General features: G+C 46.2%; 1 long non-coding RNA gene across 1 annotated transcript; it reads left to right on the forward strand.

The window, feature by feature from the left end:
* Positions 1-3: 3 nt before the first annotated feature.
* On the forward strand, positions 4-7,321 carry LOC139074869 (uncharacterized). Its single transcript, XR_011524749.1, has 2 exons — positions 4-676; positions 6,963-7,321. It is a non-coding gene; the product is annotated as an uncharacterized lncRNA (long non-coding RNA).
* Positions 7,322-16,859: the final 9,538 nt, after the last annotated feature.

Consider the following 16,859-nt stretch of genomic DNA (forward strand, 5'->3'; position numbering starts at 1 on the left):
CAGTGCTCCTTAAGAATGGCGGAACCAGGAGGATAAGGAGACTACCATAAAGATGGCAGGTTACCTAGCCTCTCCCCGTCGCCTCATTCTACCACCTTGGGCACCTCGCCCGCCTGTAATATCCAAATCCCCCTCCCAGTAGCGCAGAGCCTGACGGGAGTTGCAGTCTTCCCGGCTCCCCTCTGTTATCTTCAGTCTAGACAATGGAAGGGGAAAGGGGCCGGCAAGGAAAGCAGCAAAGATGCCGGCCAAAGGAAAGAAGAGACGGCGCCCTGGGACTTGTAGTCCGCGTGCTAAGGCTACTCCTTGCGGAAACGGGGGGAAGAACTACAGTAAAGATGGCGTCATATCACTTGCACTCTGCGCCAGTGCCTGCTGGGGGACGTAGTCCCTTCCTTAGCTCTACGGAGAAAGGACGTAGGCTGTTGGAATGTGCATCACCGCGGACACGCCAAATTGCGAGCCGACGGAAACAGAGAATCTCTTTCCTCCTCTCCCCACCACCCCCTTCTGAACAACCTGCCGGGAAATGTACTCCCACACCTTCACTCGCTAGTGGAGGGGGAGAATTTATGTCTCCACTGGGGATCAGTGGAGGTGAGAGAGAAAGACGTCCGGGCGATCCAGGAATATAGAATATCCGCCTCCCCGTGTGGCGAGGACTTCATATTTCAGGGTAAGCTCTTATAGGAAAGCAACAGTAATCAGTATTGTCGCGACAGGGGTGGCGTGGTCCTTGCCGAAAGTACCGTCACACTGATGTCCCTTGGAAAGCTTGGGCGCCACACACTCGATGCTTGTCACCCCAAACTTCAGGGAATCAGTATCTTCCAAGTCGTGAGGGCTCCAGGGAAAGGGCTCCAGAGTCATACAAAATCCCTGCCCCTCTTGGGAAGTTACCAAACCTCTATTTTCTCACCTGGAAAGTGGGGATCATGATGCCTACCTCGAAGCAGATTTGGGGAGTATTAAGACAATGTTCACGAAGGTGCCCAGCTCAGGGCCTGACACGGGCCACGTGTTGGTATTTCCTTTTTCGACGTCTCTGGCAGCCCAGCTGTTCTGGGATCCCAGGAATCCATCATGCTAGAAGGAGTTAGCTCCTGTGAGAAGAAAACTGTAGCGGGCAGTCTAACCCCATCTCTTGAGCCGCACCCCCTCCTCCTCGCCCCTCCTCATGTAGATCCTCCAGCGTCCACTACCGAGCACTGCTCCTAGGGGGCGCCCATTCTCCATTTGACTGAGGTCCTACCAACTGGCCAGATTTCCTCAACCTGAAGTTGTAGGCGCTGCATTGCCCAGCCTCATCTCCAGCCAGCCTTGGTGGCATCCCTGTGGACACCTCAGCTACCAGAGTAAATGGCAGCTTCCGCCCTCTGTGACTTCTTACCTGCCTTCTTGATCTTCCTCCTCTGCCTAGAAAAATACTCACTTTTGACCCCAAGGCAGCCCCTTGTTCTTCCCTCTCTCTTCTGTGTTTGAGAAGAGAGGCTTAGAGGGCCCTGCGGAAGACTTGGTGGGTGTGGTTTTTCTGTCAGGGAAGTTGCCGCAGTGGCGTGAAGTCCTAAGTTTATAGGGACTGGGCGCAGCCTGAGCTGAGGCTCCTTCTAGCTCATACTTTATCAGTCGGGAAATCCTTGGCTCCCAGAGGGTTTTCTCCTCTATGTCCTCACTGCTTTAGCTTCAGCTTGCATGATTGCTTCAGGACTTTCTCGAGAGCTGTTCCCTCTGCTTGTTATATGCCTTTCCCCTCGTCCCCAGTCCACTTCTCCACCCAGTTAACTATTAATCCTTCAGGTCTCTGTTTAAATGCAACTGTCCCAGTGAAGTCTTCCTGTAATTCCCAGATGAGACTCATTTATTGGCTCTTCCACTGGATTGTAGGTTTCTATGAGTCCACCTCACATGTTATTAAGTGCTGTCAGCATCTCATTTGATCCTCGTAAGTATCCTATGAGGTAGAATCCCATTTTACAGATGAGGAAATGGGGGCCCAGAACAGATGAGTGGTAGAGCCAGCATTCAAACCCAAGACTCCAGAACCCATCCTCGTAGCTACTGCAACATCCACAAATTGATCAAATCCAGCCCATGTGTGTGTTTAGTTTGGCATAGCAACAATGAATTTCTCAAGCAAAAGTGGATTTCCACTTTCACCTGAAATCTAGCAACACTAAGTCTGCATTCTTTGAACAGCAGGAGCTGAGCAGTGGCTGCCCTTTTTGGATAAGACACGTACTCACCAGTCAACACAGTCTACACCTAGTTTGCTTCAGTTCTAATGTAAGCATTATTGACCTGACAGCATTAACTGAAACAATCAGAATAAGCCTATTGAGGGTCAAGACCATTTCCTGCACTGTGTATAGCATCTCAGTGCCAAGCGCTGTGCCTGCAACCACCTCTGGGTGGGTAGGGGGATGGCAGAGTGAGATTGCATGTAAGGATATAGGGGAACTTTTACTTTTCACCTTATAACCAATCTACAGCTTGAAATTTTTACCATGAGCAGATGCTATTTGTATACTTAAAACATGAGTTGAAAATACTATAATCCAGCCATGTTGACATTAAAATATAAAGACAACAGTCAGGGGATGGCCCCGTGGCCGAGTGGTTAAGTTTGTACCCTGCTTCAGCGGCCCAGGGTTTCGTCGGTTCAGATCCTGGGTGCAGATATGGCACTGCTCATCAGGCCATAGGGAGGCAGCGTCCCACATGCCACAACTAGAAGGACCCACAACTAAAAATACACAACTATGTAACAGGGGGCTTTGGGGAGAAAAAGGAAAAATAAAAAAATCTTAAAAAAAAAAGACAACAGTCAGACCTTCTCAGACGTAAGTAAACTCAGGGAATACAGCACCCATGAGCCCCTTTTCACCTGTACAAAAATGATGTTCATCTCCATACTATATAAAGAACTCACACAACTGAACTACAAAAAACAAACAACCCAATCAAAAAATGGGCAAAAGATATGAACAGACATTTTTCCGAAGAAGATATACAGATGGCCAATAGGCACATGAAAAGATGCTCAACATCACTAATCATCATGGAAATATAGATCAAAACTAAACTAAGGTATCACCTTATGCCCACTAGAATGGCTATAGTCACCAAGACAAAAAATAACAAGTGTTGGAGAGGGTGTGGAGAAAAGAGAACCCTCGTCCACTGCTGGTAGGAATGCAAACTGGTGCATCCACTATGGAAAACAGTAAGGAGATTTCTCAAAAAATTAAAAATAGAAATACCATATGACCCAGCTATCGCACTACTGAGTATTTATCCAAAGCACTTGAAATCAACAATACAAAGAGACTTGTGCACCCCTATGTTCATTGCAGCATTATTCACAATAGCCAAGACATGGAAGGAACCCAAGTGCCCATGGACTGATGATTGGATAAAGAAGATGTGGTATATATATACACAATAGAATACTACTCGGCCATAAAAAAGACAAAATCATCCCATTTGCAACCACATGGATGGACCTTGAGAGTATTATGTTAAGCGAAATAAGCCAGACAGAGAAAGACAAACACTGTATGGTTTCACTCATTTGTGGAAAATAAACAAACTTATGGACCAAGAGAACAGTTTAGTGGTTACCAGGGGGATAGGGGGTGGGGGCTGGGAACAAGGAGTGAAGGGGTACATTTATATAGTGTCTGATAAATAATGTACAACTGAAATTTCATAATGTTATAAACTATTATGACCACAATAAAAAAAGAAAGAAAGTGGACACTGGAGAAAAAAATGATGTTTGTTTTCTGTCAACTTTATGCATTTTGTTTAAGAACCTTTGGAAGGATGGCTTAAGACAACTCAGGGGTGGTGGTTTCCTTTGTGAGGGCCTGGGCCGTGGGGCTGCAGACCAGTTTCAGAAACAGGTCAGACCTTTCAGTCTCCAGTGAGGAGCTGCTGAAAAATAATGGAGGGCACCTGCCTCCCTTCAGAACTATCTGCAACCTAGGAATGAGCGTGCCGAATTCAGGGGCCAGAGAAGCCCATCTATCCTGAGGCTCCTTTTTAGCACTACAGGCTCTTCCTTCTCAATCTCTCCTGGATCCCTGTAGAGGTTCATAGCTTCTATATCAGCCAGGTAGGGTAGGTTATGCTGTAGTAACAAATAATAGTGAAGTTTTGGTGGCTTAAAACAGCAAAGGTCTGTTTCTTGCTCATGCTGCATGTCTGGTGTTGGTCAGTGGGAGAGGTCTGCTCATTCTAGTCACTCAGGGAATAAGGCCAAGGAAAGAGGCTCCATCTCAATATGGGCTTCTATGATCACCATCCAATCGTGGATGGATAGGGGGAGGAGGACTTGGTGAAACACGCACTGGCTTTTATAGCTTCTGCCCAGAAGCAACACGTGACAGTTCTGCTCACATTGCATTGAGCAGTCCATAGCCTTGAGTAACTTCAAAGCGGGCAGAAAACGGAACTCTCCACATGCCTGGAAGGAGAAGAACTGGAATACTTGTGAGCAGTCCTAATGACAAGTACAGCTTCCTATGGGTCCCAGGGGAAGTTAGTGTCACCATAGAGAGGATTTTCTGGGCAAGCACCCACTACAAGACACCCACTGAATGAGCTCTTTTGTTGTCACATGGTATGGTGACATCCATATAAAGTCTGATTTACACTCAACTATGGTGGGCAAGTGAACAGAAATGCCTCTGTGAGAGGTTGATGGTCAGCCCTGGGATCAGTAATGACAAAAAGCAAGGCTCCCAAAAGGCAGTCTGGGTTTGATAGGTGAAGATCACAGAAGTGAAATGCTCAGCAGTAGGTGTGCTTTCGGGTGGCCACAGAAAATTTCAGTACAGCTCTTTGGCTAGTGTTCCTGGAGGGTCCTGAACCTCCTCAAATTTATCATGTACATAATATCACGTTTCTTTTTGCGGATGTACCCTTCCATTTGGGAGCAGGATCAATGCTCTGAGCGGGTTCCTGCAGGAGGGGCTCTGGACATTGTAAAAGTTTCCCTTTGTAAGATGGCAAATTGGATGTTTTTTACCACAATTAAAACTTAAAAAAAAAATTTTTTGTTTTCCCCTAAGTTACCGTGCAAACTAGGAGCCACGCAGAAGAGAGAATGGAAAGGGCATGATCCTTTCTTGAAATACCTATTTGAAAATAAAATCTAGCTAAGAGATGAGTCAAAATAAAAAAGATTGTTGGTTGCCATTGAAAATATTTAAATATCAATCTAAGACTAGACAATTAAGGAAAGCAAGGTTACAGAATAGCATATACTATGAACATTATAAAGATTAGTAAACTAAAAATAGTAATACAACCTACAAAAGTCTGGACATAGGGGAAGAGAGTGAGAGAAACATTAGGAATTAATTGGGAGTGGCTAATGTGGCGGGAGTTAATTAGCCATGTCTACTTTTAAAACATGTGATTCATAAATAATGAGTCCATCCTCCATGTTTTTCAAAATCTTTTTTCCTTAACCTTAGAGGAATCTTATAAGAAATAATGTCACTTTTAGTAAAGAAACATTTATCTGAAGTTCAACCATTCTTTCAGTTTCACTTACATTTCTTTTTCTGTTAAATTCAAATAAATTAAATGTAATGTTTTGTTTTAAAATAGGACATATAGTATGAATTGATTGTTATAAATTTTTTCCCATTTCTTTACCTGTGAGACGTCCACAATGATGTTCATTAAATGTTACTACAGTAATAGCTATTTCTGGGTGGTGAAATAGGGTGGCTATTTTCTTCTTTGTTCTTTTCTGGTTTGCTTGAATTTTTATAATGGACAGATATCATTTTAACAAAAACAATAAATTCATTATTCATTTAAATGTATATTTTAAGAATGCAATTGCAGGCTTGAATAGACATTTCTCCAAAGAGGATATACAAATGGCCAATAGGTACATGAAAAGATGCTCAACATCATTAGTTACTAGGGAAATACAAATCAAAGCCATGATGAGATACCCCTTCACACCCCTTGGGACGGCTATTATTTAAAAACAAACAAATAGAAAATAACAAGTGTTAGCAAGGATGTGGAGAAATTGGAATATTTGTGTATCACTGTTGGGAATGTGAAATAGTGCAGCCACTGTGGAAGACAATATGGCAGGTCCTCAAAAAAATTAAACATTAATTTAATGTGTAATTAATTAATTAAGCAAGCATAGAATTAAACATAGAATTGCCATCTCATCTAGCAGTCACACTTCTGTGTGTGTACCCAAAAGAAGTGAAAGCAGGGACTCTTAACAGATACTTTTATACTCATGTTCTTAGCAGCATTATTCACAGTAGCCAAAAGATGGACACAAACTAAATGTTCACGGATGAATGAATGGGTAAATAAAATGTGGTATTACATACAATGAGATCCTGTTCAGCCTAAAACGAAATGAAATTCTGATGCATGCTACAATGTGGATGAACCTTGAAACAGTATGGTAAGTGAAATAAGCCAGACACAAAAGGACAAATATGGTATGATTTCACTGATATGACGTACCTAGAGTAGTCAAATTCATAGAGACAGAAAGTGTAATGGTGGTTACCAGGGCCTGGAGCAGGAGAAATGGGGAGTTATTGTTTAATGGGTACAGAGTTTCAATTTTGGAAGATGAAAAAGTTCTGGAGAGGGATGGTGCTGATATTTGCACAACAAAGTGAATGTACTTAATAACAATGAACTGTACACTTAAAAATGATTAAAACAGTAAATTTTGTGTTTTTATTTTGCTACAATAAAGAATGACAAACCAAATGTACTGTAATAAGAGGAAAAAGGTAATATAATTGCAACAAGTTTTCTAGTTTAGAATGGATATGGAAGATACAGGTTTAAATTATACAGCGAACTCAGAATATTACCTGGAAATGTCGCTGACTAACTGCCCCAAGTAACTCAAAGGAGATTTCTGAAGCACTTAACCGTCTCTCCAAATTGTTTTTTAGATATGTTAAGAGATGCAATCACCAACCACCCTGAACCAGTCTGCACCCCACTGCAAGAGCTACGCCTCCACACAGACGGGCTGAGAAGTGCCCAAGAGATCACCTTTGCTTCATTTCAATGTTAAGATTCCACCCCAGGAGGAGTTTAGGCCTTATTACCATAACATGCCATGTACGTGGAAGCATGTTTTCCAACTCCGCCTGCGTGAGCAAGTTCCCACCTCTCCCTTTTGAATATTCATTCCCATCCGAAACAAAAGGCCCCTGCTTTCTCTTGATCCGGGAGCCATGGCTGTGGAAGAAATTATCCATTGTCTCCTTTATTTGCTGCAAATAAATTTTACTTTGTGTGACAGCTACTTCTGGTGAAGGCTTCCATTTCAACTCACTGAGAAGTGGACCCACTTTGGTTCAGTAACAGAAACTTTTCAAACATATTCCAGTCACTTTCCACTTTCTTGTAAAAATAGAATAAATAGATATAATTGTGGTTTAAAAACAAACAACTAGTATGGAATGATTTTGAGCAACATTGTTAAGTGAAAAAAGCAAGGTGCAGAACAATGCATGTGGTTTACCACTTTGTTTTAAAAAGGCAGAGGCCGGCCCCGTGGCCAAGTAGTTTGAGTTCGCCTACTCCGCTTCGGCAGCCCAGGGTTTCACCAGTTCAGATCCTGGGCGCAGACATGGCACTGCTTGTCAGGCCACTCTGAGGTGGCATCCTGCATGCCACAACTAGAAGGACCCACAACTAAAATATACAACCATGTACTGGGGGGACTTGGAGAGAAAAAACAGGAAAAAAAAGTTTGAAAAGGCAAAAACCAAACATCCATATTTGATCACATATACATAAAATATCCTTGAAAGTATACAGAAGAAACAAGTAGCCGTGGTTGCCTCCAGGGAGGGGAAATGAGTGGCTGGGGAACAGAGGTGGGAGGAAACCCTTTCACTTAACAGGTGCCTTTTTGGCCCTTTTGAATATTGAACCAGACAAGTGAACTACCCATCCCAAAATGAGTGCATTACCTTCGTAAAGAATCACACATGATTATAAAGAATCAAATGATATTAAAAGCTTTCTGGAAAATTCTGATATGCACATCTCGTTGGTTGAGGACCACTACTACTAGATTGAATAAATGAGTGTTAAGCACGTCTTGTATGCCAAGCCCCATGCTAGGCAGCTATGATTCGAAATTCCTGGCCTAATCCAGAATGAAGAGGCAGCCTCAGGCCTCTGTCTATCTAAAGATGAGGGTTTGGGATTTATTCTCCCCATAATCTAGGATCTGTAAGACTGTGGCCTTCTGTGCCATACTGCATCTTTCCAAAGCTCCGTGGAGAGCCCTGAACCTGCATGTAGTACCCCCTCCGGCTGCTTCTGGGCTCCCTGCCTCTATCCCCTTTCTGAAATGGACCCAGTTTCCCCATCCCTTTAGGCCCAAGGCAGCCCCTAAACTCCAGCCAGTCCTTTGCAGAAACTAGGAACCCTTGAGGGCTTAGATTTGCTGCTGCCCAAAGCTCTCTGTTCTACTAGAATGACCTGAATCCCACTGGCTTGTTAAGCAGGGGTCGGGGGTCAGCCACCTCGGAAGGCTGCTTCTATCATTCCTCCCTCCCTCCGCCCCTCCCTCACTTCTTCTCTCCCTTTCTTCCTTCCTCCCTTCCTTCTTCCCTTCCTTCCTTCTTTTGCTTTTTCATATTTATGGTTTTCTTTCCCCATCCAAAATGTTTATTTCTCTTGTAATTGTCCTTTTTAGCAATTAAAATACAGTCAATGTGCAACATGCAATATGCAAGCTTTAGATTTTATATATTCTTTCAACTTTCAGTGCATGATTTTTAGCTTCAATTCACTTTGATTTTTAACTATTATTGAAAATGTCAAACACATATAAAAGTAGAACAGTATTTGGCCAGCCTGGTGGCGCAGCGGTTAAGTTCATGAGCTCTTCTTCAACGGCCTGGGGTTCGTCGGCTCAGATCCCAGCAGACCTACAAACTGCTTATCAAGCCATGCTGTGGCAGGCGTCCCACATACAAAATAGAGGAGGTTGGGCACAGATATTAGCTCAGGGCCAATCTTCCTCAAAAAAAACGTGGAACAATATAATGCACTCCAATATCTACGTAACTGTTACCCACTTCAACATTCATCAACATATGACTAACCCCAGTTTCATCTATACCCCCATTCCTCCCCCTCCCCCATTGTATTAGTTTTTAAAAATCCCAGACATCATAACATTTCACTTTTAATATTCTTTGGGATGTACCTCTAATACATAAGGAATCTTCTCTTTTAATGTAATCACAGACATTTGGCACATCTAAATAAATAATGGTAATTCTTTAATATCATCTAATATACAGCCCATGTTCAAATTCCCTGGATTATCTTATACATGGCTCTTTGCAGTTGGTTTAGGGAAATCAGAACTCAAAACAGGGCCACATATTGCACTCAGTTGTTGAAGTAGGCAGCTTCTGATATGGCTCCAAATGACCCCTGCCCCCTGATATTCCTCTCCCCTTGATGGAGGCCAGAACAAGCAACTTGCTTCTATAATGAATAAAATCAGCAAAAGTGATAGGATGTCACTTCCAAGATAAGGCTATAAAAGACTGTGACCATCTTCCATCTTCTTAGTACTATCTCTGCCTCTTCTCAGCCTCTCAGAGGAAGCAAGATGTCGGGTTGTGAACTGCCCCATGGGGAGGTCCACATGGTGAGGAGGTGAAAGCAGCCTCCAGCTAATGGCCAGGGGAGGACTCAGGCCCTCAGACCAACAGCCTTTGGGGAGCTGAATCCTACCAACGCCATGGGGAGTGAACTTGGAAGCAGATACTCCTGCCCTGAGATGACTGCAGCCCTGACCTTTATTGTAGCCTTGTGAAAGCCTCTCAGCCCAGATTCCTGACCCACAGAAACTGAAACAATAACTGATATTTTAAACCACTAGGTTGTGGGTAACTTTTTACACAGCAATGGATAATTAATCCTATCGTTATGTCTCCTGAATCTCTTTGATCTACAAAAGTTCCCCTATCTCTTGTGTTTTTTTCTTGCCAGGCCTGGTTCTTTATGGAAGACAGAGTTGTTGTATTATTCAGTGTCCCTTAAAGTGGGACTCAGAATGCCCTGAGAGATGGGGTGGGGGTGGCCCCTATACTAAAATTGCAGATGCCTGGGCTCTTTGGGACCTATTGAATCTGAGTGGGGACCAAGAATCTGTACTTCTAAGAGCATCCCAGAGGATTCTTTTATCTGCGGGAGTCTAAAGTCAGATAGACTTGGTTTGAAGACTTGGCTTTACCACTAGTTGTGCAGTCCTGTGTGACCTCCCCTCTCTGAACCTCCGTTTTCCCAGCTATAAGATATGTTTTTCATAGTATTTACTTCACAGGATGTTGTGCCTAGTGGCTCCCTTTCCCACTTTCTTGGTTCATGGATTTGCTCTCTTTTGTGAGAAAGAAAACTATAGTCATCATGGTGTATATTACATCCTCAGTACTTATTTATCTTATAACTGGAAGTTTGTACCTTTTGACCACCTCACACAATTCCCCCACTCCCCACCCCTACCTCTGGCAACTACAAATCTGGTTTCTTTTTCTAGGAGTTTGGTTTTTTTGAAATTCCGGATATAAATATTTGTCTTTCTTTCTGATATATTTGTCTTCTCGTTTGTCTTGACAAATGATATTTGTCTTTCTCAGTCTGACTTATTTCACTCAGCATAATGCCCTCAAGGTCCATCCATGTTGTTGCAAATGGCAAGATTTCCCTTTTTTATGACTGAATAGTATTTGTGTGTGTGTATATACTACATTTTCTTTATCCATTCATCTGTCATGGACACTTAGGTTGTTTCCATGTCTCGGTTATTGTAAATAATGCTGCAAGTCCAAGCTTTTAAAGTGTTCTTCTATATTTTTGCTTAGTGATTTCAGAAATCTCTCTCACATTTAAATTTTTAATCTAGCATTTTTTTTTTTTAATAGTGTTAGAGGGCCAGCGCCGTGGCTGATGGTTAAGTTCACACACTCCGCTTCGGCAGCCCAGGGTTTCGCTGGTTCAGATCCTGGGCGCGACATGGCACTGCTCATCAGGCCATGCTTAGCTGGCATGCCACATAGCACAGCCAGAAGGGCCTAAAACTAGAATATACAACTGTGTACCGGGGCGCTTTGGAGAGAAGAAGGGAAAAAAAAGAAGATTGGCAATGGATGTTAGCTTAGGCGCCAATCTTTAAAAAAAAAAGAAAAAAAGTGTTATAAAGGGATCTGCCTTAGGTCAGATTCCCAAGAAATAGCCCAAGATGGGAATTCTTCATCAAGTAACTGGAGAAATGTTCTCAGAAGAAGGAGAATGAGGTTATCAGGAGAGGGCAGTGAGGAAAAGCTGAGCAAGAATGTCCTCTTGGCTGGTGACTGGCTTTGGTTGGAGCCCAGACTGTACCACCAAGTTAGTTCCACCTGGAGGTAAGGAATCTGCCTTTTATACATACAACTATGCCAGTCTGCTACTGGCCAAGGTCTGCCAGGCGGAGGGGGGCTGGCAGGAGAGGGGTACCCCTCTCCAGAGGTGGGTGCTGCAGGGGGCTGGGTGCATTGCTGGTGAAGGGATCTGGGTGGGGCACCAACAGTGTGTGCTATAGGAAATCTGGATAGGACACCAGCTGCACGCCTTACAGGATCTAAGTTAAACTTTTCCATGTAGTATTCTAGCTGTCCCAATACCTTTTATTTTAACAGTTTATCCTTCCCTCCCTCATTTGAAATGTCACTTTTATCACATCCTAAATTCCTATGTATACATGGGTCTATTCCCGGTCTTTCTATCCTGTTCCATTGACCTACTTATCCAGTTCTGCATCTCTCTCACACAGTGTTTAATTTAGCATGGCTTTACGGTTGTTTTTGTTATTTGGCAGGGTCTACTCATCTGATTAGACTCTGTGCATGTGTCACTTCTTTGGGAAGTTCAGTGGGAATTTAGTGCGTAATTGCCGAATGGAGGACAGCTCTGCTGGCTCTGACTCCATTTATTCCCAATTTAAAAGCTGACACCCCAGACCCCCATCAGACTCTGCTCCTGGTACAGGGCTCATTACACCTCTTCCTCTGGCCCTCCTCATCAAGCCTAGGGCTGCTCAGGAAGCAAAGGCAAAGCTTGACTGGATTCTAGAGGTTGCCAAGGGCCAGGTTGGGACTGGCTAGGACAAATGGGCAGAGCTCTGCTGGATCTGTGTCTCCCACTCAGTCATCACAATGTCTGCCCATGTGTCCCAGGCATGGGGACAAATCGTGGTGCAGATATTGGTGTGTCAGAGGAGCTACATCTGGAAATGGCAGGAAACAGCTCAGACATTGGAGCCAGTCCTGAGTTCAAAGCCCTTACAATTCATTCTCTGTGTGATCTTGGCAAGTCACCAAACCTCTCTGAACTTCATCTGTAAAAGTGGGGATAATAACCATAAAACCTGTGTCCCAGGTTGTTACAAGGATTAAATGAGATAATGTCTATGTATAAAATGACTGGTAGCATAATAGAGGCTAAAAAATGTGATTCTTTTCCTTCCTCTGCATCTCCTCTGTGAAATGAGGATGATGGCCCCTTGTCAGATAACCCTGCAGGGAACCCAGAGTGACAAGGGCTGTGGAAAGGGCTCATGGACTGCAAAGTGTCAAGCCCCAAAGACTAGAGATGGTGATAAGAGTGAAGACCCCAGGATCCGGAGCCTGGGTTCAACACAGCACTGTTCTCTACTAGCTGTGTGACCCTGAACTGATCACTTAACCTTGCTATGCCTCAATTTCCTCATCGGCAAAATGGGGAAACAGTACTACCCACTCCGTGGGGTTTATGTAAAGAACACATGAGTCAATATACATAAAGAGCTTAGAACTATGCCAGGCCCTTAGTAAGTTCTCAAGAAATGTTAGTTATGATGCTGCTGCTGCTGATGAAGGTCGAGCTGCAAGGCTGTGTGCTCCAGGAGGGCAGGGACCTTCTTGGTCTTGTTTACCACCATCCCAGTCACTGGAATGGTGCTGTAAAGAATCATGGAATCAATGAACAGAGTGGGCTGTGCTCCTCACCCTGGCGATCCCTGCACTGGGGGCCTTTCTTCCATGTGCCTTCGCTACCCCTTCAGCCTGCCACCCTCTGAAGACAAGGCACTCAGATCAGGCACTCTTCTCAGCAGACTAGACTCCTTGGCTTGGCTTTGCAGAGCCCGCAGTTGGAACCATCATGCTCCTGCCTTCCTTCATCCAGCACTCACTGAGGTGTCTCCTTTGTGCATGGCCTCATGCTGGGGATGTAGAGATGACAAGTCTCTGCCTCCTGTCTGGTGGGGGAGAGAAAGCAGGAGACTGAGAATTACAATGCAGGGTGACCAGTAAATGGACAAGGGGGAGCGTGGGGGCTGTGGGAGCCCAGAGGAGCCCCCTAACCCTGCTGGCAGCAGAAGAGACAGGGAAAGCTTCCTAGAGGAGGAAAAATCTGAGTGGAAGGTTAAAATACGAGAAGGATTGTGCCAGGTAGAGGAGGAGCAGGAGAGCCTTCTGTGCAGGGAGAATGACATGAGAAAGCCCTGGGGTTCAGCAGGCCTGATAAATAGGTCGGACGGCTGAGGTAGGAGGTGAGGAAAAGCAAGAAGTGGGGCGCAAGGCTGTTCAGGGACTAGGGGATTACAGGCCTCAAAGGCTGGGCTATAGAGTTAGGACTTTATCCTGAGGGCACTGGGGAGTCAAGGAAAGGTATAGGAAGGGTGGGAGGGGGCAAAGACACCCTTGTTCTTCCCTATCCTGTCACATCTCACCAACCACCAATCTCTGCTCTCTCCACTGGCCTTGTTTGTTCCTGAAAGCTGCCAAGCATGCTTCCACCTCGAGGCCTCTGTACTTAACTTTGCCTGGAGAGGTAGGGGTGAAGACTTGCAGTCAGGGGCAGAAATGGGGTTGGGATTAATATTGGGGTCAGGGTGAGGATCTGGTTTGGAGTTCATGTTTATTTGTTCTGAATGGGCCTCGTTATGTGACCTGCTGGATGACCTTGGGGTCATGCTTGAGTGTCCTGGGGGATGGACAGGACAGACTGCTTGGGAGTGTATGTATGGCTGGTGGGGATTGGGCTCCAAGCATGGGGTCATGGGGCGTTGAGGCTTTTGCTGTTGGTTGTAGGCATTATGTACCACTGGGGCAACGCTTGAGGGGCGTAGGAGGGGCCTCATAGCAGGGATCAAGGCACCTGATGGGTGGCATCAGAGAGAGCGTGGGAGGTGGGAATTATTATCCTGGTTTCCAGATGAGGAAACAAACAGGCTCAGAGAGGTTAAGTAACCTTCCCAAGCTAGTGATGAAAAAGGGAGGATTTGCACCCAAGTCTGCTGACTCCTAAGTTGCTAGGATTCCCCAGGCATCAGATTCTGATGAGACCAAAACAGTGATGGAGACAAGTGGGCTACAAGGTAGGGCAGGACAGGGTGGCAGAGCTGATGACCTATGCCAAGACAGATGCCTTGGACAAATGGAGCTTGGCCTGGGATGGGGGCCAATTTGTCCAGCTGTGAGGGACACCTGGGGGTCCAGAGAGAGAGAAAGTGAAGCCTCTGAGAGAAGCAGGAGGTGGTGTTTCGGGTGAGGGTGAGCCTGCCCTCTCAGGTGAGGCCCTGCCCCACGTACACCATTCACCTGTGAATAGCACCAGATCAAGTATCTGCTTTCCTCTTCTCCTCCTCCCCTCCTGCCCTCCTCCTCCACTACCTTGCCTGGCCCACACCTCAGTGCACCCACTCAAAGGACCTAGTCTAATCCCCTGACATCACTGCCTGCCTAGCATTGGCTCTGTCTGGCAGCCCTGGCAGCCCCCAGCCTTGGAGACCCAATTTAGGATCCCACACCTCAGGAGCCATCTTTCCCCCCCACCTCCTTCCTCCTTCAGCTCACAGTTCAGATCGAGGACACCCCAGATCTGGTTCCAAGCTGGGGGACAGGAATCTAGGATCTGTCCTGGCCGTGCTGTGGGACTCCAGGTAAGTAGCTGCCCTCCTCTGGGCCTCAGGCTACTTATCTAAGTCTCCTCAACCCCTACCTAATCACATCAGCCTGTTTCTTCTTCTCAGCACCTTGTCCCTTTAGGGAATTTTGTTTTTTACCAGTTTACATGTTTGTTATTGGTCTTCTGCACCAGACTGTGCACCCCATGAGGCAGGGACCTGGCCTAACTTATTACTCACCCTGGTGCCAGCACATGGTCGGGGCCCCACCAATATTTGCTGATTGAATGTATACACAGGTGAATGAATGAACAGATGTATCTCCTGCCCTAGCAGGAGGGGTGTGGGCCTTCTCCTTCCACCCTAGCCCTAAACTGGGGAGGAGAGTAGAGCAGTATTCCAGCTCCCAACTGGATGGAAGCAGGGTGGGGGTCTGACTGACCACTCACTGACTCAGCAGGTGGGCAGGGGCTGAGAACTGAACAGTGCTCCCTTGTGGAGAGATTGTGAAAGCCCTGGAGAGGGACTGGAACCCAACACCTGTCTCCCCATCCTCCCTCTCTGCCACAAGGCTTCTCCAGATGGGGAGGACCTCAGGTGTGTGTCTGCGTGTGCTGTGCCTGGGCAGAGGGTAGCCGCTGGCCCAAGATCTCCCAGGATAGCAAAGACTGAGATGTGGCTAGATCTCAGACCTCCTGAGCCCCAGCTGCACGTGTGTCTGTGTGCACACATATGGCCGTGGTGTGGGTACACTCCATGTATATATGTGTCTGCCTGTGCGTGCGCTTCTGGTGGGGCCTCTGGGTGTGGCCATGTGTTCACATGTCCGTGTGCATCTGTGTGGACACATGCACTGGTTCGTCTGGCTCTCCCTGTGTAAGGTATGTAGGTCTGGCCGGATGTGTGTGATATGACACATGTGTAGGCATGTCCATGAGGGCACCTGCTCCACGAGGACAGGGTTTTTGTCTGACTGTTCCCTGCTCTGTCCCAGCACCTGGAACAGGGACCAGCACACAGGTGTCAATACATACATGAATGAATGAACATATGAAAGTGTGTGCGTATGTCTGGTGTGTGCCCACGTGCTAATGCGTGTGTAGACATGTACGTGCTCCTGTGTCTAAGAGTGCACCTGGGCGTGGGTGATGTTGCTCACATGCCACCCTCCGGTCCCTTTTCTAAATTCCTTGGGAGCCAGGGCCTGATGCCTGGGTCCCTGTGGGGCGGGGCAGGGGGCCGCCTCCTTGTGGGAAACTGGATCCCAGGACGTGCAGAGCAGCAGGGAACAGGGCGGCCCCTTTGTCCCCTGATAATCCCCTCCCCGACTTTGCCACCTCCCTCCCAACAACCAGGGTTTAAGGTTGAGTTTGTCAGCTGTAAGGGACTAGGGTGTCACCTCAGTGTTCCCTTCCCTACCTGTCCCCTGCTTCCAGGGGCTTCTGCACCTGCCCTCCCCCTCCCCCAGGGTGTAACTCCTTCCCTCCCTCCTGGGCGGCCCCAGGGCTCAGCCCCAAGTATAAAGCCACCTGAGGGGTGGGAGGACAGGTGCCCCAGAACAACCCAGAGACTGCAGAAAGGAAGGAGCTGAGGAGAGAGCATGAGCTGTCCACTGGGTGAGTGAGGGGTCAGGGCACCAGGGCCTGGAGCTCAGGATGGGAGGGGTGCTGCCAGGGCCCTCTGGCCCCTCTGACTCATGTGCCCAGCTGTCTTTGTATCTGCTGGGAACCTCCAAGTTCTTACACACAGAAGACTTCGTTCATCATTCACTCATTCATTCATTCAGTCAAGAAATATTTATTGAGTGCCTATTATGTGCTTGGTAGTATTCTAAGCATTTGGGGACACAGCAGTGAGCAAACAGACAAAAATCTATGGTCTCATG

Source organism: Equus przewalskii, chromosome 12 (assembly GCF_037783145.1).
Source record: "Equus przewalskii isolate Varuska chromosome 12, EquPr2, whole genome shotgun sequence".
NCBI lineage: Eukaryota > Metazoa > Chordata > Mammalia > Perissodactyla > Equidae > Equus > Equus przewalskii.